Source organism: Meriones unguiculatus, chromosome 10 (genome assembly GCF_030254825.1).
Source record: "Meriones unguiculatus strain TT.TT164.6M chromosome 10, Bangor_MerUng_6.1, whole genome shotgun sequence".
In the NCBI taxonomy this organism is placed as follows: Eukaryota; Metazoa; Chordata; class Mammalia; order Rodentia; family Muridae; genus Meriones; species Meriones unguiculatus.
The window spans coordinates 106,866,435-106,879,321 of NC_083358.1; positions in this window are offsets into that span (position 1 = coordinate 106,866,435).

Here is a 12,887-nt window from a genome sequence, read left to right on the forward strand (position 1 = left end):
TTGATTTAAGTTTCTCTCCATTGAGTTTGATGTTAGCTATAGGCTTGCTATATATTGCCTTTACTATGTTTAGGTATGTGCCTTGTATCCCTGATCTCTCCAAGACTTTAAACATGAATGGGTGTTGGACTTTGTCAAATGCTTTTTCGGCATCTAAGGAGATGATCATGTGGTTTTTCTCCTTCAGTTTGTTTATGCAGTGGATTACATTGATGGATTTCCGTATGTTGAACCACCCTTGCTTGCCTGGGATGAAGCCTACTTGGTCATGGTGGATGATATCTTTGATGTGTTCTTGGATTCGGTTTGCAAGTATTTTATTGAGTATTTTTGCATCAATGTTCATAAGAGAGATAGGCCTGAAGTTCTCTTTTTTTGTTGGGTCTTTGTGTGGTTTAGGTATTAAGGTGACTGTGGCTTCGTAGAATGAGTTTGGTAGTGTTCCTTCTGTTTCTATTTTGTGGAATAGCTTGAGAAGAATTGGAGTTAGCACTTCTTTGAAGGTCTTGTAGAATTCTGCCCTGAAGCCATCTGGTCCAGGGCTTTTTTTGGAGGGGAGACTGTTAATGACTGCTTCGATTTCCTTGGGAGATATAGGGCTATTCAGTCTTTCTACCTGATCTTGACTTAGTTTTGCTAGATGGAATCTTTCAAGAAAATTATCCATTTCATTTAGATTCTCAAATTTTGTGGCATATAGGCTTTTGTAGTATGACCTAATAATTGTTTGGATTTCCTCAATGTCTGTGGTTATGTCCCCATTTTCATTTCTGATTTTGCTGATCTGGATAGTTTCTCTCTGCTTTTTAGTTAGTTTGGCTAAGGGTTTGTCTATCTTGTTGATTTTCTCAAAGAACCAGCTTTTTGTTTCATTGATTCTTTGGATAGTTTTATTTGTTTCTAGTTGATTGATTTCAGCCCTTAGTTTGATTATCTCCAGCCGTCTGCTCCTCTTGGGTGTATCTGCTTCTTTTTTTTCTAGGGTTTTCAGTTGGGCCATTAAGTTGTTTGTATGTGATGTTATGAATTTCTTCTTGCAGGCACTTAGTGCTATAAATTTTCCTCTGAGCACTGCTTTCAATGTGTCCCATAAATTTGGGTATGTTGTGCCTTCCTTTTCATTGAATTCTAGGAAGTCTTTAATTTCTTTCTTTATTTCTTCCTTAACCCAGCTGTCATTGAGTAGTAAGTTGTTCAGTTTCCATGTGCGTGTCGGCTTTTTGTTGTTTCTGTTGTTGTTGATGTCTAGCTTTAGTCCATGGTGGTCAGATAGTATACAAGGGATTATTTCAATCCTTTTGTATCTGTTGAGGCTTGCTTTGTGACCCACTATATGGTCTATTTTGGAAAAGGTTCCATGCGGTGCTGAAAAGAAGGTGTACTCTTTTGAGTTTGGGTGAAATGATCTGTAGACGTCTATTAGGTCCATTTGATTTAGGGATTCTGTGAGTGCTTTTATTTCCCTATTTGGTGTCTGTCTAGTTGATCTGTCCCTTGGTGAGAGTGGAGTGTTGAAGTCTCCCACTATTAAGGTATTAGGATCAATGTATGATTTAAGCTTTAATAATGTTTCATTTACGAATGTCGGTGCTCTTGTGTTTGGGGCATAGATATTCAAGATTGTGATGTCCTCTTGGTGGATTTTTCCTTTGATGAGAATATAGTGGCCCTCCTTATCTTTTTTGATTAACTTGGGTTGAAAGTCTATTTTATTAGATATTAGGATGGCTACTCCAGCTTGTTTTCTGGAACCATTTGCTTGAAAAACAGTTTTCCAGCCCTTTACTCTGAGGTAGTGTTTGTCTTTGTTGCATAGGTGTGTTTCTTGGATGCAACAGAATGTTGGATCCTGTTTCCTTAACCATTCTGTTAGCCTGTGTCTTTTTATTGGTGAGTTGAGTCCATTGATATTGATAGATAATAGTGACCAATGCATGTTAGTTCCTTTTGTAATGGAGTCGATGATCTAACCCTGTTTCATTGCTTGTTTTCTTTTCATTTTTGTTGGGACATTATCTGTATGCCCTGTTTTCTTGGGTGAATTTGTTTTCATTGGATTGGAGTTTTCCTTCTAGTATCTTCTGTAGGGATGGTTTGCTGTGTAGATATTGTGTAAATTTAGTTTTGTCATGGAATATTTTGTTTTCTCCATCTATGTTGATTGAAAGCTTTGCAGGGTATAGTAGTCTGGGTTGACATTTGTGATCTCTTAGAGTCTCCATGATACTTGTCCAGGCCCTTCTGGCTTTCATAGTTTCTGATGAGAAGTCCGGTGTGATTCTGATAGGTCTAACTTCATATGTTACTTGGCCTTTTTCCCTTGCTGCATTTAATATATTTTCTTTGTTCTGTAGATTTAGTGTTTTGACTATGATGTGTCGTGATGTGTTTCTTTTCTGGTCTAGTCTATGTGGAGTTCTGTAGGCCTCTTGTATATTTATGGACATCTCTCTCTTTAAGTTGGGAAAATTTTCTTCTATGATTTTCTTGAAAATATTTTCTGGACCTTGGAGTCTGGAGTCTTCTTTTTCGTGAATTCCTATTATTCTTAGATTTGGTCTTTTCATAGCATCCTTGATTTCTTGGATATTTTGTGATTGGAACTTTTCTGATTTTACTTTTTCTTTGAGAGAAGTATCCATTTCTGCAAGTGTGTCTTCAGCTCCAGAGATTCTCTCTTCCATCTCTTGTATTCTGTTGGTGATGCTTACTTTTGTGGTTCCAGATCTTTTCTCCAAGTTCTCCAGCTCAAGGGTTTTCTCATTTTGTGTTTTCTTTATTGATTCTAATTCTGTTTTCATGCCTTGCACCATTTCTTTCATGTGTTTGAATTTGGATTCCTGTCTCTCTACGACGGCCTCTATTTCTTTTTTCATTTCCTTCTTATATGCCACTAATTTTTCCTCTACTTGTGTATCTATTTGTTTGGCTATGTTTGCCTGTGTTTCTTTAAGGATATTGTCTATTTCTTCTTTCTTTGCCCCCAATTGACTGGCCATCTCTTTGAAAGACTTGTTCATTTCCTCCTTATGAGCCTCAAATAATTGGGCAAGCATGGCTTTAAAATCATTTTCCTGTGCTTCCGCTGAATTGGTGTATCCATCAATTTTAGGGTTTGCTGGTGAAGTCATGATGTCCTGATTTATGTTGGAAGTGTTCTTTCGCCTACCTCTGGCCATTGGCTTATCTGAAACCTTTCCTGTTTGTTTTTGGATTCTGCAGATCAGACTGGTGCTGTCTCTCTCTGGTGTCTGGAGAGTTCTTCAGGAAGCTGAGCACTCTCAGCGTGTGCTGAGGACTAGCTGTACCTATGGGAGGAAAGTACACAGGCACAAACGGGGCAAATGTAAGCATGTGTGCGCACGCGTGTGTGTGTGTCTGTGTGTGTAAGTGTGTGTGGATGAGTTTCTTGAGGGACAGAGTGATGGCTAATGTTGAACCCTTGAGTGTGTGGGAGGGGCTCTGCACTGTATATGTCACAGGCGCTAATGATGATCGCAGCGCAATTTCTGGCATTAACTGTCTTAACTCCTCAATCAGACCCACAGGGCAGGAACTTCAATGTCCCTAGTGCCCCTCTGTTTCCCAAAGTGGGTATGTGGGTGGGAGGGGGGTTCAATGCCTGGCTTCTGATTTAGAAGGACCCAGGATCTGGGGAACTGCAGATTCTCAAGGGTGCACTCACTTACAGGCAGGTCTCTTGGCAGAGATCGTGGTATCCGGGGCTCTCTGCTCTCTGGTTTGGCCCTGCTTCTTTGATGTGTTCCACCAGTTCTGTGCTGCTGTCACTGCCAGGTTCTGAGGTCTTGCTGCAGCTGGAGATTTCAGGGTGGTCACTTCAGCAGGGATGGGGTAACCAGGCTCTCTGTTCTCTGGTTTGGCCCTGGTTAGTCTTAAACTGGAGGGCTGTGGTGCCCCACCAGTTCAGTGCTGCTCCGCTGCCACTTCCCGCTGTAACTGGAGACAGGGTTGCTAGTCCCTATGCTTTCTGGGAAGTCCTGGGATCTCTTCGTTGTGCTCTCCAAGCTTGGGAGGCCCAGCGCCTGGTGTGTCCAGGTTGTATGACGTTTCTGCCTGGTTTTGGTGAGTATATAGCGTATTCTCTGTCACTGTGGGATTGGGCGGGGTGTACCGTCAGTGATGGCGATCCTGCGGAGCTAGTACGGTGTCTAGCAGATTCGCGCCCTGGGAGGATGGTGCAGCCGCTGCGCGAATCTGGGACTCCGGGGCACGTACTGCTGGCTTTTGTCTGCCGCTAAAGTGCTTGGGGCTCCGTCTCAGTGACTGTATACCCCAGGCAGTTAGGTCTGCACTGAGAAAGATGAGTCCGCAGTGCCGCTGTGCCAAGGAGGAAGGAGGTCTGGGGGAAGGGAGTGCCGCAAGAACAAAGGATCGTTTCTCTCCTTCCCCAAGCAAGTCTCCAGGTGACCAGAGGCCAAAGTTTTCACCTCCTGCGATGTTCCCTGGTGTTCACAAAGGCTCGCTGTGGTTTTCCTGGGTTGGGGGTCCTTCCATTCTCCAACTCAGAAGATCAGGTATCCCACCGCTCAGAAACTGTGTGTGCTAGTCGCCATCTTGGCTCCCTCCCCGTTAAAGGCCATTTGATGGGTAACATGGACACCTGATATAGTAGAAACTTCCTAAAATATATGCATAAATGAAGGTGGTCTAAATAAAATGAACAAATACTGGGTGAGACAGAGCCCAAACTGAGTATCTCCTGTCAGCAAATGAAGCTTCAGGTACCAGGACTGGGTCACATCTGTACTAGAAGTTTTGGTTTCTTTGTGTTTTGTAAATACGTTTTTGTTTTTATGCCAAGTGCAGGATTTTAGTTTGGGCTTTAGTTTGTCCACAGCTGGTAATTGCCTCCTTAAAGACATGGTCCTTGCCAGCTGATAACAGCCCGCCTCATGCAGCATACAGATGGGACATGGTCTAGGACTCTGAGAGATATAAATATGAGAGCCCAGAAAGGGCTCAGGAAACCCCATGGTTGAGGAGGCAAAAATAGCAAGAGCCAGAGGGCCTGGAGAACACCAAAAACACAATGCCTTTTTATTCCCTATGATCAATACACATGTGAACTCACGGAGACTGAGGCAGCACATCAAGGCCTGTGCAGGTCTGCATCGACTGGAGTCCTGGAGATGAAAGAAGACATGAACAAATGCTCCCATTCTTAGCTAAGAAGCAATCTCCAGCTCATACCACTTGCAAGTGAAAATTTAGTTTCTTCTAAGGAAGTCTCACTGGGGAAACAAACTACTTACTCATAAGAGTAGAATGCATGTCAGGCACTAGTTGGCCAACAGAAGACTAACACAATGGCATAATTGGAGGTGTTTATTGTTTCATAAGATCATGTCAGACCTCTCTTATTTTTATCTAATTGTTATTATGTTACTTTATTTAGTTTATATATTTTCTCTTTTTATCATTCAGATACCTTGTGTATATGTCTTTCAGTTGATTGTTTTTATAGGATTCCTGGATGTGCAAACCCATGAGTCTGTTTCTGGTGCCTTCTCTGGAATCTTCTGAGTCTTTACCTACATAACCTAAGCACGTCCCTTCCCATGTTTATACCACTTTCAGGTATTATGCTTGGTGTGAACCAGCACAACATATGAGCTCTCCTGTACAAAGTTAAGGCTGCTGTGATTGTAGAGAAAGGTTCTGCACAGTAGTCCAATGTGGGACCTACACTGGGCTCCATGTGAACCTCAAACACCAAAAGGCAGTGAGCCCCTTCCATGCACCTGGACTTGGTCACCTCCAAAGCTCATGGTCAGAAACCTCATAATAAAGTCACTAAATGGCATGAACTGTTCGTCATGTTCTAAGTAAAATCTCAACTTCATGTTGGGCTGCATTCAGAGCGATTCTTGGCCACATGGGCCTTTGGGCTGTAGATTGCATAAGCCTTAGTGTGTTTCTCCCATAAGGCCTTTCATTTACTCAGCTACTGTTGTCAATCTGAACAAACAAACACCAAAAGCAGCTTATTCCAGTAAACAGTGAAATGTCTTTCAGATGAGCACATGCATGACTACAGTTGACTGTGAGATGCTCAAAGAGGTTGAGGCCAAGAGAAGATTTTATAAACAATAACAAAAAGCATTACATGTAAGCCCCAGAAAGACTACCCTTTGGCCAGGTATTGAGTAGCCTTGGTTGTAAACTTGACATAACCTAGAGTCATGAGGAAGAGGAAACCTCTATTGAAAAATTGCCTAGATCACATTGGCCTATGGGACATTGACCTTATTGTTAACTGATACAGGAAAGCCCAGTCTCCTGATCTGTGGAGAAGTGAAGTTAGGCATTCTTGGAATGCTTACTTGTTTGCTCCCCCCCAAAAAAAAACAGGTGGATCAATAAATGACCTCAGCAGAAATAATCGTGGTTTTCACAGCACAAAAGATACTGCAAAGTTGGACAAAGTGGTTCTGGCCTGACCCAGAACTAGAAGATGGTGGAAACAGATGGGATCACCTTGGGTTTGCAGGTGATCTCTTTAGACATTGCAGATGAGGGTTCTCTGTTTCTAAATGTTCTTTACTGTCCTAAAGGATCTGAACTTGGAAATATTGTGCAATATTGTGCCATACTAAAAAGGTTATTAACTCAGAGACCTTAGCAGTGGTCAATGCCTCTTTTGAATGGTCTCAATCTGCCTATAAACATAGGTATATGTTTATTATGTTTATTAATGACTAGAAAGAGTGTTCAGATCATAGCAGGCAGTGATTATAATGTAAAGGTAAACTTATGAAGGCTGTATTGAAGGGGAGTGAGGATGGGGCAGCAGGGAGATTGGAAAGCATATGGACAGTACAGAAACATATTGAGGGGCACAGGACTTCACATATGTCATCAGGAATCCCCAAAAGTCTTTCCCATCAATCCTCCTCTCTGTCTTTCATCCTCAGAGAAAGTGACAACACTTTGCTGGAGAGGTACTTTATTGTTTTTTTCTATTCTCTCTACCTCACCCCAAGGCCAAGTGTAAGCACTGGATAGAAGTGTAGTTTCCCAGATTCTACATTCTTACATCCTTCTGTGGAGGTGGTTTGAAGGTCCTCTGCTACTGCTGTGAGGCCATCATAAATGCCATCTCTTCCTTCATATTCCCCAGAGTTCATTTACAACGAGTTTCTTGGATTCCACTCACCCATCCCTGGCTTTATCACATTGAGTCTGGATCAAATCACTTCTCAGAAATCCTAGAGTTTGATTTTGATTGTCCCCACTTCCCAAGGTGAACCTATCCCTGGAGCTGGTCTGATTTGGTCCTATGAAGAAGGAAGGTGACTGAAGCCTCAACCTTAACGCTTACCCTAACCCATCTTAGTTAGCTTTCTGTTGCTTTGATAAGACACCATGACCAAGGCAACTTATAGAAGGAACAGATTAGGGAGTTACAGTTTCAGATGATGAGAACCTATGACCATCATGGCAGAGTGCATGGCAGCATGCAGACAGGCATAGCACTATTGCAGTTGCTGAGAGCTCATATCTTGATCAACAAGCACAAAGCAGAGAACTAACTGGGAATGTTGCAAGTCTTCAGAAGCCTCAAAGGCCACCTCCACTGACACACCTCCTCCAACAAGGCCACACCCCCTCATGTTTCCACCCACCGGGACCAGGTATACAAATACACAAATCACCTGGAACCTGGAACCATTCTCATTCTACCCACAACAAGTCAGTATGTAAACACTCTAAGACACATTTGAGGATTAGAAAGACTGGTTCTCTGGCCACACTTATCTGGACTCCACAGTCAAGTTTAATTTTATCTATTTTTGAAGAACGATTAACATCTCAAGGTTCTGAGCCAGTATTCTTCTTTTAAAAGTAATAATCCTCAGAGTTTTGGAAACTGACAGTTGCAAAAGTTTAAAAGGAAAATACACACACAAACACAAAGCAAAAACCTAGAAAAACAAAGCAAATTCTATTCCTATAGTAGTTATGAGCCAAAAAACACATTTTTTATGCAATTTCATTTTTGCCCTAAGAAAAATAGAAAAAATTGATTTGGTGATTTTTGAAGCATTTAGATAGATTATTCTAGAATGACAGTTCATAAAATATATTTAAACATATCAGATTTCTAGAGTACTTATATAAACTTGGGACATGTGCAAAGGCGTATTTGTAAATATGGATCTCTATATACATATGCCTTGGATATGCAGGGCTTTCTGAAATCCCAGAGGCAGTAGTAAAACATAGGATTTCGGGGCTGATTTACAGAGTAGTGGGGATTGAACACAAAGGATTTTAGTTTACTGGGAAAATTCTCCAATGGAAAATGGAGAACCAAAGTTTCATTTTTTTCATAAAATTGGTGATTGAATCCAAAGCCTGTTTGTTTGTTTGTTTGTTTGTTTGTTTGTTTCTTTGTTTGTTTGTTTGTTGAGAAAACTCTCCAATTTGGACATGGAGAATCAAAGGCTTGACTACAAGACCAATGTTTCCTATTTCCTGATATTGAAGAGTTTAACTTAGCTTGAATATAGCTCCAGTTTGAAATAAAGATCTTGATTGGGAACTGAATTCAGTTACCAGGAAATATCACAGAATATACAGCTGGCAGAAAACAAAGTTAACTCTCCTAGCAACAACCTCCAGTAAATACAGCAGAATAAATGCTTCATAGAAAATAGATACAAAATCCCTGGCAATAATCAATGGGAATCGGCTGAGAATTGGGTGGGAAAATTCTCCCCAATGTTTCAGATATGGTTTAGAAAAATAGCCATTGTGATTATATGCCTTAGCCATTGTGATTGTGTGCCTCAGAAAAGGTCATCCCTCCGTGCTAAACTTCACCCAATTCTGTAACTCCAAGACTTGTGCCCCTCTCCTTGCTGCCATGGAAATGCCCTGCTCACAGACTTTCCCTTTAAAAATCCTGTTCACTCAAAGCTCGGGGTCTCACTTCTCTACTGCTGTGTCATAGAGACATGGGTACAGAGTTTATCACTCTCATAATAAAGCTCTTTTGTTATTGCATTGAGTCACCTACTGATGGTCTCTAAGGGTCCCATGAACCTGGCAATACAATATCTGTAATTATCTACAAAAGTCAACATTGTTTGATCTCATATGTATCTGTCTGAGAAGTTGAGGGTCTCTTCCACCACTAAGACCAACAGGGTAACAATCCATGGGAAGCAAGAAGGTAGTTCAGATCAGCATGACTAAGTAGCTGGTGTTGCTTCACTTTTCTGGAGTGTGATCCAAGTGGTTTAATTTAGAATTGTAAAGCACAGCACAATTTGGTGAAAACTTCCCTGGTGATAAATAACTCAATCTCATGTACACAAGAAAGCTCACATCAATCTCCTTGAGGAACAAAGTAAGGTAAATAAATACCAGACATAACACATCGAAAAACTTTGTAAAGTCCATATACAAAGATGGGTTCTATAGATTGAAAAACAACCCGTATGATAAGGGTGTAGGGGAGGGTTCAGTGTGGTCTCCAGCCACACAGACTGTACAGAGCTCACCAGGCTAGAATGTACATCTGATCCCAGGCTTCTGGACAGATAACTGGCACTTCATTTCTTTCCTTCAAGGACCAGCTCTGTATGCTTACATTCTAGGTTCTCACAGTGAGCACAAGAACTTCTGTGAATCTACAAGAAGTCCTGTGCCTTTCTGAAATTCTTGTGCAGTTTTATGAAACCCTTTGGGAATAATCCAAAAGTTTCTATCACTCTGGGTCTTATCTCTTTCTTCAGTAATGGAAACACAGCAGATTGTAGTTTTAGGGAAAATAAGCAAGCAAACAAACAAACATTACCTTAACCCTTATTCACAACAAAATATTCTATTTTATAATTCTCCTTACACATCCTACTAAAACATGTCACACTTTCTCCTCATACTTAGTTGTTTCCCTTTGTTTCATATACCCAAATACCAAATGTTTTATAGTTTTTTGTAACATCCTTAGAAATAACCTAGACACCCTGTCTCAAGGCAAGCAAGCAAAAAGAAATAAATAACATGATAGTTCTGTCTAAGTTAGGGGTTACTATTGCTGTGATGAAACATCAGGACGAAAAACTATGAGGGAAAAAAAGAGTTTATTTGGTTTAAGCTTCTAGATCACTGTTCATCATTGAAGGAAACCAAGATAGGAATTCAAATGGGACAGGAACTGGAAGCAGGAGCTGATGCAGAAGACAAAAAGTGTTACTTAATAGCCTGTTCTCATGGATTGATAGGCCTGCTCTCTTATAGAACATATGTATGATTGCCCAGCGATGGCCCCACCTACAATGGAAAGTACCCTCCCATGTGGATCACTAATGATAAAATGCCCTACAGGCTTCTCTTGGCACTATGTTATGGAGGCATTTTTTTTTTTTAGTTGAGGCTCCCTCCTCTCAGTAACAGCAGAAGATCCTTCTGGTGTCCATTTTGCATCAGAGACATCTTTTTTTTTTCAATACAGTTTTTTCAGGAAAATTGAACAATCATCTGACCCTGGGGAAAGCCAGCCCACAGCTTAAATAGCCTCTGGGTAGCCAACCCCAGCATGCCACTTGGGCAATGCAGATAGGTCCACATACATGGAAGCAAGCCAGATCCTCAGCCTTAGCCAAATGTGGAGTTGTTCGTGACAGAGAGCACTCACCATCGGGAAGGTGGAAGGCGGAAACCAGCTCCATCTTTAAGCCGCGGCATTACGCAGCTCTCTACAGTTCCCCCTTTTTGTTTTAGATGCATCAGGCAAGAGTAGAGGTCTGATCTCTAATATTAGAAATAAATTGGGACTTTGTACTAATGTTCATTTAGGTGTCATCCACCCAAAGAGACATCTTAATGATGGAAACTTCTTATGACACTGTCCACCCCTGTCCCAAGAAATGAGTGAGCAAAGGTGACTTTGTCTTCTGATTACACAGAGAAGGAGGCAATACAGATGTTAGGTGAAATCCCCAAGAGACCGCAGCTAAGATAAGGGAAAGAAAGGCTGGGGTCCGGGAGCTCTGTCCTCTTAAAGGTTGGTGTGTGGGAGCCTCTCTCTTGATCTCCTTCTACTGCAGCTCACAGCACGACATCAGCTCCATGATGTGACACTGCAGAACAATTGCCAAGTCCACAGTGTCCCACAAGTCCCAATGTGGGAGCTTGGCTCTACCAGAAAGCACCCACGATGCCCCCTCCTGGGATCACAACACCAGCAAAGAACAAGGTGTGAGTCTACTACACTCTGTGTCTGGCTCCACCTGCCATGTCACAGCCATTCATTTGATACAGTCAGTGTAAAGTCAGCGCAAAGGAGAGGAAAGAGCATGCAGAAAGAGACCCACCTCCTGGTACCTGTCTTCTTTACGGAGAGCTTTTCCTTATTGTGGTGGTTTGAATAATAATGAGCCCCATAAATACTTGTGGTTAAAGCTTGCACATAAAAAGTGGCATATTAGGCAGGGTGGTCTTGTTAGAAGAAGTATGTCACTGTGGGGATGAGCTTTGAGCTCTTCTATGCTCAAGTTATGCCTAATGTGGAAGGCAGTCCCCTTCTGCCTACTGAGGATCAAGATGTAGAACTCTTGGCTCCCCCAGCACCAGTCTGCCTGCATACTGCCGTGCTTATTACCATGGTAATGGACCAAACCTCTAAAACTGTAAGCCAGGTCCAATTAAATATTTTCCTTTACGAGAGTTATCCTGATCATGGTGTCTCTTCCCAGCTACAAAAACCCTAACTATCATACCCATCTTTCTCTTCTTCAAGGCCTTCCTCAGGTTGCCTGACTGGAGAGAGGAACCTAGAGTAAACTAATCCAGCAGAAGTTTTAATCTGTCCCAAGAGAGATATCCATATCCCCAGCTGTGTATTTCTACTTCTGCCTCTGTCAAACAATTCTTTGGCTTCACTGCAAATTCAGTTAACATGAATGTCTCAGAAGAGTTGTCCCCAAACAGTCAGCCATGTGCTTACGTGCATGAAGTGAGCATGGACTGGACTAAGGCACAGGCATTATAGACCCTTCAGTAGGCTGATGTGTGTCCCTGGAGCTTTATGTGTTTCCCCAACCTATACCAGGAACAACAGAATCCCCATTATCATGAGATAGCTGAAAAAGGAAAGCGCAAACTAAGAAAGTCATGTGAAAAGTGTCAAGCTCAGCCAGTGTGGAGTACTGGTACACCCTGCATGAGGCACACTGCCATTAAGGACTCTATCTAGAAAATAAAAGTAAATGAACATACATATTGCCTATACCCTATACCTGAGTGTGCATGCTGTAAGTTCTGAACTACCTCTGAGAATGTGCATTCTCGAATTTAAAACTCTCCCTCCTTAATGATGGGAAATGCATGAATATTAGTAAGTGCTTTATTGGTGTGGGCATCCTTTTAAACGTTTTTTGTTGTTTCTAGCTATCACAACATGAAAACATGCAAACCATCAATCACTAAGCAGTATCCCCAAACATATTTATTGGTGTCAGTTTTTAGAAAACCTAAAGGAACAACTAGGGAAGTACTTTCCAAAGTAAGAACGCCAATTTGGTTTTCTTCAGCTCGACACATATAAATCACCTGGAAAGAAGGAACCTCACTGAGGAACTGATTCCACGACATGGTCATGGGAGAATTTTTGTAGGTTATTTCCTAGATTAAATATTCATATGGGAGGGTCCCGCCTACCGTGGGCTGTGTCTACAGAGAGCAGGTGTTCCTGGGTTATCTGAGTAAGCGAGCTGAGCAGCCCATGGAAGCAAGGTAGTAGGTAGGAGCATCCATGGTTGCTGCCTGTGTTCCTGCAGTGACTTTCCTCAGAGATGAGCTGGGATCTGGACGTGTATGAACCCCTCTCTCCTCTTGTTGTTAGAACAACATAGGAC